A 15,455-nucleotide genomic window follows, 5' to 3' on the forward strand; every position below is an offset into this window, starting at 1 on the left:
ACTTGAGAGAGGTCAACACTAACAAAAGCGCTACCTTAAGGGTCAGAATCCGGTCAGGAGCCGACTCGATAGGTTAAAACAGTAACAGGACACACAGGTCTAAAGTTCCTAACACTATGCATAAACTAAGAAACCAGAGGCAACCTACAAGTGGCAATGGCCGCTATGGTAAGTTCTCAAAGTAGCCACGGCAACTCTAGTAGCAAAATTCTCTTGCAGGAATTCCAGCACTGAACCAAATGGACAGCTGACTGGACCCCCTGCATGAGATGTACACTAAGACTCAAAAACCTTCCACTTGGAGAAATAAAGCCTCCTAGTGGAAGGAGCCCCAACATTTTTGATTGTCTCATGAACATCAGCAGGATGATCAGAAGCTATTACTGAGTGCCACTGATCAAATCTTGGGACAAGAGTGACAAATCCTGCCATGGAGTTGAGACAGTAGGTCCTTCCTGAAGGGAATCTCCAACAGGGTTTGCTCCACCAGGCAAGTCAGCTATGTGAACCACATCTGGGATGTTCAGAAAGGGGCCAACAGGAGTCTGATCCCACATTCCCTCACTCTGCAAAGAACCACAAGGATCAATTTGACCGGAGAAAATACTCCAAACTTCACGTAATGCCACAAGCTTCACTATAGTTGTAGTCTAAAGCCCAATTCCAGTTATGCGATTATGGCTATTAGGCATACTTTAGCTATTAGGTTAGGTCATTACACTGTGGATGAAGCATGTATTTCAGATTTGCACCCTAAACACTGCAGAGAAACGCTTAGATACTTAAACTGGATCAACACAATATAGGAAATACCATGGCAAGCAGTAAATAACTGGCGAATAGGTGTTCAGCCACATGTTTAACATACAGCTCTGCTTATATACAGTACATACTCTAGCACATCTCTTAAGAGTGACAACCAAATTATCAATACCAGTAAAAAAATCCAAATGAGGATATATACAATAGGCTTCTTGAAACACAAACAAATTTCTCTGTAACTAGTTCTTAAACTAAATATTTTGTAAGCTGTCCCTTTGAACTGAATGCAGGAGTGTACTCAAAATTTAGAATTGTTCTGTTCCTGTTTTTTTAAAATAAGGTTCATTAATTGAATTGCAAAAGCAACAGAACTTTTCTAGGTTCCATTTTTCTAATCATGACATACCTCGAACAGGAAAAAAAGACCAAGTCAAAGTTAATCTTCTAAAAGATCAAGGTTCATGTTAAAACAGGAGGATCACATTTAGTCCAATGCTATGTGCATAAATGCTCCTGCAGTCCAGCAGATTTGGATTTCTTCATTTTCTCCAATGCCCTCTGTAAGTCGTCCTGCCTGATGGGACAGATGATGTCTTCATTTGGACTGTCATCAGATGAAGGGGGATTACAGTTTTTTTGGATTGCTTACACACTAAAATTAAAAGTAGTACACTATTAGCAAAACCTTACACTCAAGAAGCAAAACATCAGCCCATATTTGCACAACTATAAGCACATTGTCAACCTCACACTTGTTGCAAAACTCTACACACAGTGATTTGCAAAACACTAAACACACTTAACATACATTACACACAAAAATCTATCATGAAGTCACTTCCTTGCAATACCAAAGCACTGACTGTCAAATTACCGCACCATCCAACCAATTGGTTCAACACAGTCATCAGGTGTGCAAACACTTGTTTGTTTAATTGTAGACACACCAATCAGGTGTATAAGCACTATAAAAAGCAGCAGGTGAGTTCATCGGTCTTCAAGCACAATGGAAAAAGTCAGAGAAAGAGTAAGACGACGAGGAGGAGAACAAGGAGGAGGACGAGGAGGAGGAGGAGGAAGGGGAGGAAGAGGAATCAACAGAGGAAAAGGAAGAGATGGAGGCCATGCTGGAGGTAGAGGAAGAGGAAGAGGAAGAGGAAGACAAGAAGGTGCTCAAAGAGGACCGAATCTGACAAATGAGATCCGCGCAACAGTGGTTGACCACGTTGTCAACCACGGCCTGACGCTGAGGGAGGCTGGACTGCGAGTACAGCCAAATCTAAGCCGATACAAAGTGGCAAGTGTGATAAGAACATTTCGACTGGAAAATAGGTATTGTAAAAATATCACCATATCAAAAACATCTGCACGGTTTCAGTAACTGCTTACAGTACTGTATTCTATGCAGTATCAACACTTCTGTTACCTTTTCCTGTGAAATTACTGTACCATTGTATACTGTTTTTTTTTTCTACATAGGATTGAGGGTCAGGAACGACAAGGGGGAAGGCCTCCTATGTTCACAGAACAGCAAGAGAGGGAGATAGTAAACATGGTTTGGGCCAGCAATGCTATAACACTCAATCAGCTCCAAGCTAACATTGTCAATAACCATGCCAGTTTCAACGATATCCATCAGGTCTCAACATCAACACTGGCACGCATCCATATTCAAATGAAGCAAATTTATCGAGTGCCTTTCGAGCGCAATTCCGAAAGGGTGAAACGACTGCGGCATGATTATGCAGAGGTATGTATTCACTTTAGCAGTGTGATCTTGCATACTGCCTCATAATCTTTTACTGTACTGTAATATGTATACTAGATCTACACTGAACTACACAATTTTGCCTGACACTGTTCTTCAGGGAGTTTTACGAATGGATGGAGAAGAGATCCAGGATGAGTTCATTTACGTAGATGAGGCTGGGTTCAACCTGACGAGAACACGAAGGAGGGGAAGAAACATCATTGGCCACAGGGCTATAGTCAATGTCCCAGGGCAACGTGGGGGTAATATAACACTCTGTGCAGCCATTACACAGAATGGGGTCCTCCACCGCCATGCCTATATGGGCCCTTACAATACAGCACTCATACTTACATTCTTGGACCAATTGGACAACATAACAGCAGCAAATCAAATCGATCATATGCAATACATTGTTGTCTGGGACAATGTCTTTCCACCGCTCTGCTCTGGTTCAGAACTGGTTTCAGCAACATCCACATTTCACCGTCCTATATCTTCCACCATACTCTCCATTCCTCAACCCTATAGAAGAGTTTTTCTCGGCATGGCGGTGGAAGGTATATGATCTCCGTCTCCAGGCTGAGGTACCCCTCATCCAAGCCATGGAGGAGGCCTGTGACCAGATGGAGGTAGCAGCAATGCAAGGATGTATTTGTCATTCAAGACGTTTCTTTCCAAGGTGTCTTGCTAATGACAATATTGCCTGCGATGTTGATGAAATTCTCTGGCCAGATCCAGCTAGGCGAAGAGACAATGTCTAGTTTTTTTTTTTTTGTAACAGTAAACTTACAGTACAATACGTAAAGTGACATTTTGTTACAGTATTATGAATCTCCATGTCAACATTTTGGGCGTGTTGAGAAATGAGTTTCTTCAGTCTGCAACATTGGTCTTGTGTAGTGTTTGGTGGATTTACTTTATATTTGTACTTTGTTGATGGTAGCCTACTCTAATCATAGGGAAGTAGAAGTGCTAAAAGTGTTTTAGGTTTATCACAGCAGAGTGTAACTCGTGCAAACAGAGTATAGTAAAATGTGAAACATGTGTTTCATATGGTAACAAAGTGTGGTTTTTAAACAGAAGTGTATAGTTTTTACAAGAGTGTTTAATTATGCAAAGGATCTGTAGTGTTTTGCTAATTGGGTGTGTGGTTGTGCTAATTGTGTGTAGTGTTTTGTAAACACGGGCCCTGTTTTGAAAATCGTGCTTAAGCAATCCAAAAAAACTGTAATAAGGGAGCAGTTTAAAATGTCAGTTTCATACTGATAAAAAAAACACTAGACTATGTAAAGAATAAATGGAGCCTAAAACGTCAGATCAAAATATAAAAATATACCAAATTCAATTCTGTATCCAAATTAGTTGGAAGCTATGTTAAGAGTTTACCTTTCTTGTTGCACAAATTCACGCACACAAAGCAGAGCAGCATCTCGGCACATCTCTCTGAGGTCACTTCCTGAGAACCCATCAGTTTGTTTTGCAATTTCATCAAAGTCCACAGCAGACTCCACCTTCAGAAAACAGAAAATGAATCTTTCAACTCTTGTAACATTTTAATAACCTGACAATTCAATTAATAATATACATACTCATTCTTCAAGATTAGTTTTAATATGTATTTCCTCTGCTTGACATTCTAAACGCACACAAAACAAATGATCATTAATAGTAAAATGATTCAATAGTAAAACTCAAAATTTCATTTAAACTATCAAATATATTTTGAGCTAATTTCAGGGGACTTACAGGCTGAAAGATGTGGAATGTTGTGGGCATCCTTCGGAGTATAGCAGAATCAAGATCTTGTGGCCTATTAGTGGCTCCCATTATTATGACCTTTGTGCAGAAAGCCATCACTACACATCAGTTAAAAAAAGGAAACTGACTTTCATTTTGGGTCACTGATCAAACCAGTAAACCTCACAACAACTGATAAAATTCAAACATACGCTGAATTGTACCAGGCAGTTGTAGTCACTATCCAGTCCATCCCATAAGCTCATGAATTGAGCCTTCATCATGGCCGTGGCCTCATGATATGAACTTGAGCGACTCCTCAAAAAGGAATCTAAGACATAAAAATGAACACAAGTTATTTGAAACTGCCCAAAATACAGATTCTTTCAATTACCATATTATATGAATTGAAAGAGCAAAGTGAACCAAGTTAGGTTCAGAAGTAGATTTCCAGTGATCCATATAGTGTCTGTGCCATGAAACTGTAACGGAAGTAGGACAAGACAGAGAGATGGTACAATGGTGAGTTTATTGATCAACAGTATGAGTGTAAACAGGTGAGTGAAGATCGTGGAAATCTTGAACTGGTGAGATGAAGGTTGAACTTGGTTTTGCCTTCGCAGGAGGAGCAGAGAACAAGGGGAACCGGAGGAGACACACACCGCAGACAAGGAGCAGACTCACAGAGATCGCAGGAGCAGATACACGGGGATCACTGGAGCAGACTGACTGAAGTTCCTAGGAACAGGGAGAGCAGGTAAGTTCGTTAGCAGGTAAGTATACGGGAGGAAGCAGTTACTAAGACTGTAGCAGCTTGGGTAGTCCTCTTCGTAGAAACGAGACCGGACGTCAAGTGTTTGGCGGTGTGTGTCCTTATAGGAGGAGATAACGAGGGACATGATGAGCAGGTGAGCGTGATCAGTGGCAGGTAAAAACAGGTGCGTGAGTGACGTGACTGGTGAAAAGGAGGCAGATCCGTGACATTACCTCCCCCTCCCGGAAGGTGCGTCCCGCACCTTAATAATCACATCGGGAGGGGGGGGCGCCCTGGAGGTCGGTGTAGGGCAGTGACAAAAGGGAAGCCTCCAGGGCGAATACAGGGACTCGGGGAGCCATGGCGGGACAGGAGACTCGGGGAGCCATGGTGGGACAGGAAACTCGGGGAGGCCATGGCGGGACAGGAAACTCGGGGAGGCCATGGCGGGACAGGAAAGTCGGGGAGGCCATGGCGGGACAGGAAACTCGGGGAGGCCATGGCGGATCAGGAGACACTGGAGGCCGTGGCGGATCAGAGAGCTTAGATGGCCATGGCGTATCAGAGAGCTTGGATGACCATGGCGGATCAGGAATCTTGGATGGCCATGGCGGATCAGAGAGCTTGGATGGCCATGGCAGATCAGAGAGCTTGGATGGCCATGGCGGATCAGAGAGCTCTGTGGCCTTGGCCTCTGGCCTGGCCACCCGGACCGTGGCTATATAGCCTCCCCCAAAAAATTTCTTGGGGAAGTTCCCTGTGGGACGCTCTGGAGGAGCGGGCACTTGAGGACACTCGGGAGGAGTGGGTTCTGTGGGGCGCTCTGGAGGAGCGGGCACTTGAGGACGCTCGGGAGGAGCGGGTCTTGTGGGAGGCTCGGGAGGAGCGGGCTCTGTGGGAGGCTCGGGAGGAGCGGGCTCTGTGGGAGGCTCGGGAGGAGCGGACACTTGGGGGCGCTCTCGAGGAGCGGACTCTTGGGGGCGCTCTGGAGGAGCGGACATTTGGGGGCGCTCTTGCAGCGCGGACATTTGAGGGCGCACGGGAGGCGCGGAGCTGGACTGAACCAGCGGAGACGAAGGAGAGCTGGACGGGACCAGCGGAGACACAGGAGGGCGCTCTTGCAGCGCGAACACTTGAGGGCGCTTGGGAGGCGCGGAGCTGGATGGAGCCAGCGGAGACGAAGGAGAGTAGGACGGGACCAGGAGGGGCTCTGGAGAGCTGGATTCTCTGAATTCGGGATCGGCACTCCCGGCCGTGGTCTGGGAACTGGGTTCTCGGGATTCAGGATCGGCACTCCTGGCCGTGGTTTGAGAACTGGATTCTCGGGGTTCGTAACCGGCGCTTCTGGCCGTGGGCTGAGAACTGAATTCTCGGGGTTCGGGATCGGCACTCCTGGCCGTGACTTGAGAACTGGATGCTTGGGGTTTGGGATCGGCACTCCTGGCAGTAGCCTGGGAACTGGATTCTCGGGGTTCGGGATCGGCACTCCTGGCCGTGGCTTGAGAACTGGATTCTCTGGGTTTGGGATCGGCACTCCCGGCCGTGGTCTAGGAACTGGATTCGGGATCGGCACTCCAGGCCGAGACTTGAGAACTGGATTCGGGATCGGCACTCCTGGCCATGGTCTGGGAACTGGATTCGGGATCGGCACTCCAGGCCGAGACTTGAGAACTGGATTCGGGATCGGCACTCCTGGCCATGGTCTGGCAGACAAGGAGCAGACTCACGGAGATCGCAGGAGCAGATACACGGGGATCACTGGAGCAGACTGACTGAAGTTCCTAGGAACAGGGAGAGCAGGTAAGTTCGTTAACAGGTAAGTATACGGGAGGAAGCAGTTACTAAGACTGTAGCAGCTTGGGTAGTCCTCTTCGTAGAAACGAGACCGAACGTCGAGTGTTTGGCGGTGTGTGTCCTTATAGGAGGAGATAACGAGGGACATGATGAGGAGCAGGTGAGCGTGATCAGTGGCAGGTAGAAAGAAGTGCGTGAGTGACGTGACTGGTGAAAAGCAGGCAGATCTGTGACAGAAACTGAACAGATCGATATTCAAAAGCATGGATAACAACAGGCATCTCAAAATTAGAGGTGTATAAGAGAAATATAAAAATAAATATGCATTTACCAATCTCATTCATGAAGATAACAGAAGGTTGTAACTTGATGGCCAGCGAAAACACGGCTGCAGCTAGTTTCTGGGATTCTCCATACCATTTGTCAGTGAGAGAGGAAGACTACAGATTAATGAAGCGGAGTCCAGCCTCTTTGGAGGTAGCTTTAGCTATAAGAGTTTTCCCACAGCCTGGAGGCCCATACAGCAGCACACCTGAGAACATGACAAGCAAACCACCTCAGAATAAAGTGTGGAGTTCAGTTAACACTTTAAGGAAAAATTTCCATCCTGTTGCCTACCTTTGGGTGGCTGAAGAAGCCTGGATCCTTTAAACAGATCTCTGTTCTGGATGGGAAATATAACGGTGTCTCTCAGTTCAGTTATGACTTCATCCAGACCTGCAATGTCATGCCACGTAATCTGTTGAAAACACATGATATGTGTAACTTGCCTTAATAGAGACAACTAATTACTGGTAGATAAAGTCAGATGGTGACTTTGTTCTCTACCTGCATTGTCAATGGATCCACAAGATGAGCTGCAATGTTCATCTCATATTCAGAAAGCTTTACTTTCGGCACTCCAGTCTGCCGCATGAGCTTTTCTGCCTGTGAAGGAACAATAACATGTTGCTGGTACTTGATATATATATACTGCGGGGAGATGGTGGGCTGGGCTCTGGGTCTGGAGTGAATCTGGCGAGATCATCTTGGCAGACTGTGAGAGGCGATGTGTTTCTCGCCAGAGTCCACTCCACAAAGGCGGCGAAATCCTCTCGAGGACCATCCTTGGATGACAGCGCTCGTAGCTGGAGTCGTTCGGGTAGCTGGAGGCGTTAACTAATAACAGCAACAGTCTGGTATGGTCCTTGAAATATATCCATAAATATGACATTAAAACATTTCAGGGCTTCAAAACTTTTCATTAAAATGTAATTCTACAGTCTACATGAAAAGGGACTATAATCATGAAGAAAAATTTCCTGCTGTTAGAATTTCAAAGATAATAATAAATAATAAGAAATACTGTACTATAGCTAAAACTTTTATGGAACTCTCACCAAACCCACCAACACTGTTCGACCTATCTCTCAGTTCTGAACCATTATGAATGTATCCTTCCATCTTTATCTCATTCTTACCTAAAACAACTACATCTCGATGTGTAACTGCTTTTTTGTTGACCTAATTCTCTCATATATATATCCATTACATTATATTTCCAGATGTATTCTTCGTATTCTTTTTTTTTTTTTTATTAATTTTTCAGCACTGATAAATCACACAAATTCAGTGATAATTCAATTTTGACATTTTCCAAACTGCTGAAATTAAACTGCATACCTGTTTTTGTGCCTCAGCTTTCTGTTTTTGTGGTGGTTTCCCTTCTCTATGAAGAATCACTCTCAGAGCCTTGTGGGGTTTTGATGCCAGAAAATAGACTTTATTAAATGATAATAAAGCCGAGAAGTTTTCTGCAGAAAAGTCCTACTAAACGTTCTCTGAGATTCTCTTTATATAGTTTTTCTTCTAGGCGTGTTCAGAACATTTCATACATGTGCATTTTTCCTTTTTTGGCAATATTCCATATGTTCTTTCCCTAGAGAGAAGGGGCTCCTAGACGTGTTTAAGGAAAGAAGCCTCCTTTGTATTTCCACATATGTTTTCCATCATAAGGGTCTGAACCTTCCATCCATGCGAGCCCTTAACACACAGGCATCTGCTTATATTGGAAATATAGCATAATACACAAGTGGTTAAATTCACATTAATTATACTTGATTAATTCATATTTTGACTAATAAAAATCTTCTACATTTTCTTGTTGGATCAATAGCATCAACCATCCACTTTATTATAAAATAGGTGACTGCACCAAATGCTGTAAGGTGTATGATCAAACTTATGACCTCACTGCGGTTTAATGGTCGAATAATATTTTCAGCAGGAATCTCTTTCGGTTCCATCTTCTCATAGTCATCTGCAAAATAAATCAAAATAAATAAATACACAAATTACCCATATTAGAAACTTCTTCCACACTCAAACATTTACTGATTAGCTTGTTGCCTATTTGCGCAGCTGCTGTTTATTTTCACTAAGCTCTCAGAAAGCTCTCTTATCATAATTAAATAAAGAATGAACAGATTCCATGGAATCTGTTCATTCCACAAAAGGTTCTTTACAGTGGAAAAAGGTTCTTTAGATTTTTATTTAAAAAAAAATAAATAAATAAAAAATTCCCTCTATCTTTTTCTCCGCTTACTAGCTTGTACTTATTTGAACAATGACTGAGACTTGGTGTTATAACCACTTCCTCTGTCTGATTGCCTCTTCAAGATTAATCGCTTTTTGTATTCCCCAATTGTAAGTCGCTTTGGATAAAAGCGTCTGCCAAATGACTAAATGTAAAATGTAAATGTAGATTATTAAAATGTTCTTCACACTAAGAAAAAATTGTTCTTTTAAGAACAGTTCACCAAAAGGTTCTTTGGGGAATCAAAACTGGTTCTTCTATGGCATCGCTGTGAAAACCCCCTTTTGGAACCTTTATTTTTAAGATTGTACACACCCTGACTGAGGCTGCATTTATTTTTCATGGGTATTTTAATGACCTCACAAGCAAAGATGACTCGCGATTGCCTCTCCTGTGCGGAGCCAATCGAATCTTCTGATGGCCACGGATCGTGCGTCTTCCACCTGCCCACGCAGAGGCGGCACTTGGGGGGTCGGACTTCCCCCACTGCGGAGATATGAGTATCCGGACTCTCAGGCTTCGTGTGGCCATCGTCCAAGGTGATGAACTCGCCCAATTAGCTCTGCCGCGCTCTTCCTCTGCAGCCTCTTTCGAGCCAAGGAGGAAAGTGCCGTGAGTTTCTGATGCGGATCTGTCAGGATCAGGTGACGAGGCCGCCCCGGCTCAGTGCCACGCGCTCCTCACCCCCCTGCTGCAGGTCCCCTTCCAGTGCGCTTCATGACCGCTGATCTCTGCCCCTCCCCCGACGCTCAAGATATGTTGTCTTTCGGTGCCAAGAGGAGGAGTGGTCCAACAGTCCGCTGGATTACACTGCACCCCATGGCAGCGAGGCGGGGGACATCTATCACAGTGATGTCGAGCTCCTAAGTGTCCTGTCCAAGGCAGTGGATGAGCTCGGGTTGGAGTGGGCACCTCCTGCCGAGCCGGCCAGAAGCCGTCTGGACAAGTGGTACCACCAGTCGGATCGTGGCCGTAAAGACACCCCGCGGAGACCCAGCCCCTTTTTTCCCAAGGTGCACGACGAGATTAAAAAAGTTGTGGAATGCGCGCCGCTCACCAGGCGGGTGCAAAACCCGGGATCCACCCTCCTGTCTTCTGTGGATGGAGCTGACCAAGTGGGGTATGTTAAACCAAGTGGGGTATGTGCGAACATGACAATCAGGACGGACAGCATGACAGTGGTAGCGTTTATAAATCACCAAGGCGGTGTGAACTCATGACCACTGCTGCGGCTGGCGAGAGACCTTCTTCTGTGGGCAGATCGACACCTCCTCTCCATCTGGGCAGTACATGTCCCCGGACACCTGAACTACTGCGCAGACCTACTGTCGAGGGGTGGAGTAATCCACAGGGAGTGGAGATTACACCCTCTGACAGTCAAAATGATTTGGAGTGTATTCTGCAGGGCGGAGGTGGATCTCTTCGCATCAGCGGAGAACACTTACTGCCCGCTGTTTTATTCACTGACACACTCTCCCCTGGGAGTGGATGCACTAGCTCACAGCTGGCTGAAAGTACACAAGTATGCCTTTCCTCCAGTAAAACTTCTGCCTCGTGTGCTTTGCAAAATCAGAGAGGAAAAGGAATCTATTCTGTTAGTGGCACCGAAATGGCCCAATCAGCCGTGCTTCCCAGAACTGGTGAAGATGTTGGTAGCCCCCCCGTGGACTATGCCACTGAAGAGAGACCTCCTCTCTCAAGCACAAGGAATGATATGGCACCCAAATTTCAACTAATCTATATGTGAAACCGCCAAAGAAACTTTGTCTAGTTGCCACGCCCCCCCTGACTTTTACATGGTTTCAACTAGGTCCTGTAGACCTGAGCTGTGTTTACCAAGAGCGGCAAATATCATTGCTGCTCTCATTACGGCTCCGAATGTGAAACTTGACATACTTAGTCAAGCCAGGCTCCATTGCTGTGACACGGCGGAATTTTATACGCTCCCATAGCAATGTAGAGTGACCGAATTGAAGGGGAATGCTCGGTTCCTCGAAATGAGGGAACGAGACATTGCTCTTATTTTCGTGTCACCGAGCTCAGGATCTTAGAATGCCAAGTTGCTTCAGTCAAAGATTCTTAATGAATGACGTACAAGCACTGTCTTCTATAGAGTGGGATTCCCGCTCATTTAGTTTCAGCAATTAGATTTATTTGGAAACAGGCTCGTTTAAGATGGCTGTGTGTCACACTTACTCAGGGAACACAGCGCAAGGAACGAGGAGACGAGGAATTTAGCAAATCTAGAGCCTTTAATAGTCCAACGGGAAAACATAGAGCACAGGAAGCACAGGCAAGGAAGACATTCAAGGACCGACAAACACTAACGGAAAGGACTGGGGCTTTTATAGACAGGATAATCAGGGAGGAAAACGAGACTCATCTGGAATCAAATTAACAATCAACATGAGGGAGAAACTGGGTCACAGGGAACACATGGGGAGCAAAACAAACAAAACAGTCCACAATCCTGACACTGTGGTGAGTCAATAAATACTTTAGTGCCCTACACTCCACTAGTCGTATTCAGCTTTCACTAGTCTAAATTCCAGTTACTTTCCGTTATCTGTAATCCGTTTTTTTTACTAGTCATACATGGTTTGGATTTTGTTAGTGATCATTACGCACTTTGCAGAGAAATTGTGCTCTAAAGTAATTTAATGGGATCGAGCAATAGATACGGACGCAACAAGCGTCCTCGTGTCATAAAAAGTGTCATGGCAGGAGAAAATAACTGACGAGTACCCAACTAGCAATGTTTGGTTCCCAGAACGTTCTGGGAACGTTAGTTTTTGGTTCCCAGAACATTCTCAAGAACGTTCCCTTTTGGGTAGCCAGGAAAGTTTTCTTAACGTAAATAGAACGTTCCCTTTAGGTTAGGGGAACGTTCCCGTAACGGTCCGGGAACGTTCTCGGCAGGTTCCCGGAACGTTCCCCTAACCTAAAGGAAATGTTCTATTTTCATTCCTAGAAGGTTCCCAGAACGTTCTCTTAAGGTTCCCAGAACGTTCTCCTAACCTAAAGGAAATGTTCTATTTTCATTCCTAGAAGGTTCCCAGAACATTCTCCTAACCTCTTTACTCTGATACCGCTGCTGTCCATAATCATCCAGCACTCCCGTCCCGAGTCCTGCAGAGAATAAGCGGTATGGAAGACAGACAGATATGGACCTCAATAATCAGTAAATGTCTTGTTTCAATTGTTTAATCATTAAAGATAATCAGAGCACATTTAACCATCATAAGGAGCATTAAATGAGATTGAATTATCCGTTAATATGTAAGATTTCTTTATAACTACCATACCATATAATAACCCAGATATTACATTTCTTAAGTACCAAATAACAATGACTTCAACAAAATATTGGGTTTTATAAATGTGAATTTTATTTTTACAGACATTAAAAATGAATAAGATGTATTTGACTTTAATATTACATTCATTTCTTACCACTGATAACGATGATGTGCTTCTCTCTTTTGGTCCGTAATCAAAAGCTTCTCGGTTAATATCATGTTCTCTTCAATTACTTGTCAAATCTCTCTGAAATTACAATATTTACTGACGAATATTTATCAATTATAAGTAAGTATTCAATAAAGAGATCGATAAACGAGTGTTAATCAGTCAGTAAAACAAAATGACGTTAATTTTTAAAAATATGGGAGTGCGCGGCTTTATATGCAACAATTAGAAAGTAAAGAATAGGCTAAAATAAATCATTGGCTATTTTCAAATGTTCTCTTTCGCCACATTACAAGCAAATGTCACGAATCTGGTCCATGCTCTCCCGGTCAACCACCACTAGAGGTCACCCATTCACCACATTGACTTTTTCACTCACAACACACTGGACTCCATTTCCCATAATCCTTTGCACTGACGACATTCACAGCTGTTCACTATTTCGCTCACACCTGATCACCATTTTCCAATCACCACCACACACCATATAAGCCTGGGACTTGCTCTTGCTCAGGGCCGAGTATTAGCGTTTATCACTAACCCAGCGATAGCAACTCTACAGAGCCATTATTCTAGTCCTAGTCTTGCCTTGTTTTCCTGCCGTGTCTGACCCTGCCCGTGTTTCCTGGATTTACCCTTAGCCTCTGCCGTTTGGACTCTGTTCGCTCCCCGTTTGGATTATTTGTCTCGTCTCTGGATTATCTCTCTGCCTTGCCCCTTTGGATACTGTTCGCCGATCATCGACCCACGCTTGCTCCACGGATTGCTCTGTCTTGCCTCTGCCATACCTGTTTGCTGTCTCCCGACCCTGCCTGTATGATCATGTTTTATAATAAAGCTTTGCACATGGATCCGCACGTCTCACGTCTCGTCAGCCCCGTAACAGAATACTCGGCCAAAAAAGGATCCAGCGGCTTTTCTAGTGGACATTGGCCAGGTATGGACACTGCACGACTGTTGTTAACCCTCGAGCAGGGTTTGAGACCGCTCGAGGAGTATATACAAGAGTATTTAGACCTCGCCCATTTTTCTGATCTTCCGGACTATGCACTTATTGACTTCTTTTGTGAGGGCATTAACCAACCACTCAAATCACGTTTAATCCGTGAGGGTCCCCGTGTGTCACTCGCTCAGTATATGGATTATGCTTTGCTGTGTGTGGGCTCTTCGTTCACTGTGGGTGTCACGGAGGAACGCAACACCGCACTCACTCGCAAAATGGCAGCAGCAACAGCACCCCTTCACGTCATGCCTGCCAAGCCAGAGTCTTCTCACGTCATGCCTGCCAAGCCAGAGTCTGCTCACGTCATGCCTGCCAAGCCAGAGTCTGCTCACGTCGCCGCTGTCAAGCCAGAGTCTGCTCACGTCGCCGCTGTCAAGCCAGAGTCTGCTCACGTCGCCGCTGTCAAGCCAGAGTCTGCTCACGTCGCCGCTGTCAAGCCAGAGTCTGCTCACGTCGCCGCTGTCAAGCCAGAGTCTGCTCACGTCGCCGCTGTCAAGCCAGAGTCTGCTCACGTCGCCGCTGTCAAGCCAGAGTCTGCTCACGTCGCCGCTGTCAAGCCAGAGTCTGCTCACGTCGCCGCTGTCAAGCCAGAGTCTGCTCACGTCGTCGCTGTCAAGCCAGAGTCACACCACGTCTCAGTGCTCCAGCCAGAGTCTCTTCACGCCTCCACCGAACTGCCAGAGGCTGTTACCACAGATTCAAGGTCAGTCCTTCGAGTTCTGATATCCAGTGTGATGGACCCACCACTGACGTCGGTGCGAGTAGCTGGCATTCCCAGGGCCTCAACCCTGGCTGTTACAGAGACTGTTCCCCTGACCTCAGTGCTTCCCGTTATGGCGGTCGCCATTTTGAGTGTGTGGGCTGCACACTGTGCTCCTGAGGCCTCTCCTGTCCACGAGTCTGTTCCTGAGGTCTCTCCTGTTCACGAGTCTGCTCCCGTGCCTCCAGAGGTGGCGGCTTCTGCTGCAGAACCTCCCGAAGTGGTGGCACCTACTCCCGAATCCCGAGAATCCAGTTCTCATGTCACGGCCATGGAGGCCGTTCCAGACCTCATGGTCTGCCCTGTCACGGCTAAAGAGGCCGTCTGTGAGCTCTCGCCCTGTCCCGTCACGGCTAAAGAGGCCGTCTGTGAGCTCACGCCCTGTCCCGTCACGGCTAAGAAGGCCGCCTGTGAATCCTCGTCCTGCCCAGTCACGGCTATGGAGGCCGTCTGTGAATCCACGTCCTGCCCAGTCACGGCTATGGAAGCTGCCTTTGAATCCTCGTCCTGTCCTGCCACGGCCATTGAGACCGTCTACGAACTCTCGACCTGCCCTGTCACGGCCCCTGGGACCATGGGGACTCTCTCTGAGTTGTCTGTCTCTGTTCTCCCTGTGGTGTCTGTCTCTGTTTCCCCCAGATCCCTGATCCTGCCATGGCTTCCTGAGCAGTCTGCTCTACCGTGGAGATCCTCTGCCCTGTCTACTCTACACTGGTGGGCTCTGGCTCTGTCTGCTCCGCGGTGGTGGTCAGCTGTCTGGCTCTGGGGGTCTCCTGCTCCACCCAGGTGCGCTCTGGTCCCGTCCTGCCCTGCCACGGCTCCTGAGACCATGAAGGCTCTCTCTGTGTT

General features: G+C 46.0%; 1 pseudogene across 1 annotated transcript; it reads right to left on the reverse strand.

Annotated features, from left to right (window-relative positions):
• Positions 1-1,246: 1,246 nt before the first annotated feature.
• Positions 1,247-9,085, reverse strand: LOC306851912 (outer mitochondrial transmembrane helix translocase-like; annotated as a pseudogene). Its single transcript has 9 exons — positions 8,936-9,085; positions 7,629-7,751; positions 7,419-7,539; positions 7,132-7,332; positions 4,477-4,583; positions 4,262-4,351; positions 4,101-4,151; positions 3,902-4,026; positions 1,247-1,366 (listed from the first exon to the last, which is right to left on the reverse strand). The product of its transcript is annotated as an outer mitochondrial transmembrane helix translocase-like (transcript).
• Between the last annotated feature and the right edge of the window lie 6,370 nt (positions 9,086-15,455).

This window comes from Barbus barbus (assembly GCF_936440315.1).
Source record: "Barbus barbus genome assembly, chromosome: 32".
NCBI lineage: Eukaryota > Metazoa > Chordata > Actinopteri > Cypriniformes > Cyprinidae > Barbus > Barbus barbus.